Source organism: Hakea prostrata, unplaced genomic scaffold, assembly GCF_041222555.1.
Source record: "Hakea prostrata isolate BN-2017 unplaced genomic scaffold, UWA_Hpros_2 contig_38, whole genome shotgun sequence".
NCBI lineage: Eukaryota > Viridiplantae > Streptophyta > Magnoliopsida > Proteales > Proteaceae > Hakea > Hakea prostrata.
In genome coordinates this window covers 324,972-329,518 of record NW_028291157.1, presented here as the reverse complement: position 1 = coordinate 329,518, position 4,547 = coordinate 324,972, and positions in this window count along the sequence as shown.

Below are 4,547 nucleotides of genomic sequence, written 5' to 3'. Positions count from 1 at the left end.
CATGTGAGGGAAACCTCATGGGTAATGTGGAGGTTGATCTAAATTCAATGTTCTTTAATTCTTCTTGTTGTAATTGACCTAACAATTTACCTCCTTTCATCCGGAACTCTCAACCTTTTCATGGGAACCAAAAAGGGTGAAACCCTAATTTCTTGAGGTAAGATCAAGAACCCCTATTTTGATCATGTTAGAAGACTCTCACTTTATTTTCTTTACTAGAATTGTAACCTATTAATTTTATTTCCTTACCCTTGATCATATTATATTTTTCCTTCATAATCTATGTTTAACCTAATTAGGTTAACTTTCTGGTTCCTGAGTTGTGACCTGGAAACTTGATTTGATTAACGGTTTGTTGTCCTCTATAGACTTAGATGTTTCCATTAAAGTTTCCCCCTTATTTTGTACCCTTTTGAACCACCAAATTCGGATTCATATTCTAAAAATTCTGATTTTTGAAGGCTACTATCTCTGTTGGTCGACTCATTGGTCGATCAGGGGCGATAGACCAATCGATCGACCAATGGGTACAAAGCAACCCCATTCTTGGTCTGTTTTGATTGAATTGTAATCTTTCCTTCTATGTATCTTTCCTAACTCGTAGTATACACTTGTTTAAGACTCTTTTCTCAGGTTTAGTCAAGGTCTTACTTGATTCTCTAAGTTCCTTTACGAATTAGAAGGTAAGGACAATTATCTCCTTAACTACATAGATTGCATACTCTCTGGTTTCTACTTCACGAAACTATGAGTTGTTTACTGTTTGTACACTTTATATTCTGATGTACTACTGTGAGAACAGTAGCTCTTTATCATGTTTCTTTTATTACTTAGACTTATGTGAGATTGCTTATTACTATATTGTTTAATGATTTGATCATGACTTTACATTCTCTTTTATATAATGAGTTGTTGGTTGTGTATGTCATGACTGATCTGAGAATGTGTTTGATTAAGTTTGGTTTGGGATTGGGAGGTGTCCTTTTGACACTTCTGTCCTTGGACATTACCGGAAATAGTATGGGATGTTTCCGGGGTTGCCCATCGACACTTTCCCGAATCATTGGTTGTCATACCTAGGGCTGTCTAGCAGTGTTTGGCTAGGTTATACCCCTGTTATATCAGACCCGATTCGGAAGGGTATTGAGACCGAACGACCCGTGGCAGCAATGGGGATTCACGGGCGCTCAAGACCGGTGAGTTATATTTGTGAGAGGACGGGAATCACATTGTGGGGGCCATTTATTGGAGGGTTGCATATGGTTAGACTTGGGCTCATGGGCGCTCGAGACCGGTGAGTTATATCCGTGAGAGGACATGAGAGTTTCCCGTTTACCATATGTGGATAACCAATAGGGTTGATGAGTCCGTATTTGAGAGAGTCGGATACGCTAACTCTAGTGGAACGGATACCGGAAAGGATCCCGAGAGGGGAGGAATGGAAGTATCTGGACCTGACTTGATGTAACTGAGTAGATGACTTGCATTGGGCTAGGCTTTTCCCTGACATGCGCCGATACTTATGCCAAATGGTTGTGAGAGAGTGTGTTGACTTAACCCCCTGCCATGGTTTGTCCTGAGGGATGCCGGACCCACTACCAATAGGAGCCGTATGCGTGACCTACCCAAAGAAGTCGGTGCTATGACTTAAAGCATGTCTGCCATAGAGACCAGCATACATAGAGTTTAGATGCATACATACCTTACTGGTTTCATATTGCATTGCATCTTGTTATGGTTTGCTTCCATGTTATTTATGTCGTTATGGATTAACTACCTTACTGAGTTTCTTCGAAACTCATTCCTTTTGTACATCGTTTTTGTTAGACTATTCTACAGTTACTGATTACTATGGCGAACAGTACGATGAAGCACAAGCCGATGAAGCGTACTACACGGAAGGTGTTGGCAACCATCAAGATTACTCTGATGATCCCTCAGTTGATCAAGCTGCGTACTACGATTAAAGACAACGTATACGTGGAGCGTCTCAAATGGATTGATGAAGTCCACTATTTTGAAGACGTTATATATAGAATAGAAAACCCTGATGTTAGATATTTCTCTTAGTTCCATTGTTTTAGATATTATTTCTTTTAGACTTACATTCTGCGTTCCGCTGTATTTTGTGGAGTGATATTCCGCCTCACTCTACTTCTTTTGATGTGATTACATCTGGTATCATTTTTGCACTCTGATTATTTTGATTATTCATTTCTTGACTTTAATCTTTTGTTTATAATATTTTAAACCCTGATTATTTCCTGTTTATGATTATGTTATTGTATATGTGGGAGGATGATTTCCTCATTACTTGATCTTCGGGGCTGTGGATCACACTCTCGGGTATACCAGTTAGGGTACCGGCTGGGAGGATGTGACACATTCCCTCAGCATGAATTTCATGAATGATCATTTGGAGTTCTTGGACTTGACTCATCACAGTCTTTGAGTCTATCATCTTGAAATTCAAGAATTGGCCCACAAGAAACTTTTTAGCACCAGCATCCTCAGATCTATACTTATGGTTTAAGGACTCCCAAAGTTCCTTGGCAGAACCCTTAGGACTATACACACTATACAGTGCATCAGTCAAGCCGTTCAGAACATAGTTCCGGCAATGGAAATCAGATTGTTTCCATGATTCAATCGTTTGAGCATTTGAACCATCCTTCCCATCAGTGGGAGGATCCTCTTTTAAGAATCTTGCAAGATTCAAAGTTGTTAAATAAAACATCTTTTGTTGCCAAGTTTTGAAGTTTAGTCCTCCAAACTTTTCAGGCTTCTCATGGTGATTTACTGGAATCGAGACCGATTGAGTCGTGGCCACAGGAGCCTTCACACTCGTGTTATCTCCCATATTTCAACCTGAACAAAATCTGTTTTAAGATTGTTGGCCAAATTTGATAAATAGATCAGGAGAAACATATATTATCAGGAGAAACTAGAAGACAACAATCAAAGAATATATCAAAACTAATTAACACGAAAATTGAAATACACTCAAACGGAACCTGAACCGGAAGCAAGAAGAGTAAGGAATTAGAATCGTTGAGGCACGTTAGACGCTTTCCTTAAAACAGATTCGTCCCCTCCACAGTGTGCTTGAGGATTCAACGGACTTCTGTCTCCCAGGATACAACGACGAACAACGATGTACTTAGCACAAAGTATATCGCAACGACGAACTTGACATGTGCCTTCCTTCTATCACCGCACGATTCAAAACACGATAACAAACTCGAAACCAAACTCAAACCATTGACAAAACTCACAAATCGTTTTAAGAAGACCCTTAAAGCACACTTAGCACTCTTCTTAAATCATAAAAGAAAACACACCACAACCACCATCTTCACCAAGGGGGGGATCCCTATTTATAGAGGAAGTCTATGTCTCTTTTAACTAGCTTGATAGATGAAAAGCCATAGTCACTTATTCCAAACTTAATGAATTAAGTTATTGAAATGAAAAGCTTTAGACATTAATAACCAAGCTAGAAACGAGAAGTTTCTTGAGAAATCGAGAGTCCTCAAAACCCTCCATAATTATCCTAGGAAAATGAGAAGTTTGTTGTTAGGAAATAAAAAGTCTCATAACCTCCATTCACGAACTCACCTTGGGAGATGAAACACCCAAAAGTCCATAAGTATTCCATACATTTTTTTCCACAAACTCTCCATATGAATGATTTTCCTTCACATTCACTCATGCTCAAAGAGCATATTCCAACATGGGCTTACAAAAAAAAAAAAAGAGATGACAGTATGGGAAACACTCTTGTGTCTCCTATTATCTAATCCTTGTAATTATTTTTGTATCCCCCCCCCCCCCCCCGGAAAAAAGGGGTTGGTTATGATATTGAGACACATGATTGAAAAATTAAATAGGCTCATAGGCAGTGTTGAACAAGGTAAAGCTCCAATTGGAACTTGAGTAAGGGGTACAGGTGAACAGAAATCATAGGTTGTTTAGGAATTAAACAAGACAAATTTTTGAAAGAAGCAGGTGACTTTTACTTTAGATTTGGTGACTAGCAATGGCCTCTCAAAGTGGGTTGTGACAATAAGAAAGGTACAACCACATCATATCATGCAACGATGATTGAGCTGTACAGGACACCCCCGGTGGGGGAACGGGGCAAATACCATGCTGTTTTAGGTGATGGAAACTAACAAAGGCATTTCTATAGGAAATATGGGCTATCCTCTAAGGCGTAACAGACACATTGAGAAAAAGTACATCAACAACAAAAAATTTTCAATGTTGGTTTGTAAAATTCAAATTGAGGTGGAGATTTAAGGTTTGGGCCTGTCTTCTATTCTATCGGTCCATAAGATTAGAGTTCTGTTGTATTTATAGTTGAAATGAGTTTTGGGTCAATTACTTGTACAATGATAGAATTGTAAATAATTCAAAAATTAGGGTTTTAGATTTTCTTATAAATATTATTGTCTTTGTGCAATAACTTAATGACAGGATAAGCAAATAAATAACTTTGTCAGGTATAATAGTAATGATGCTTACAAAAAATAGTAAAATATATT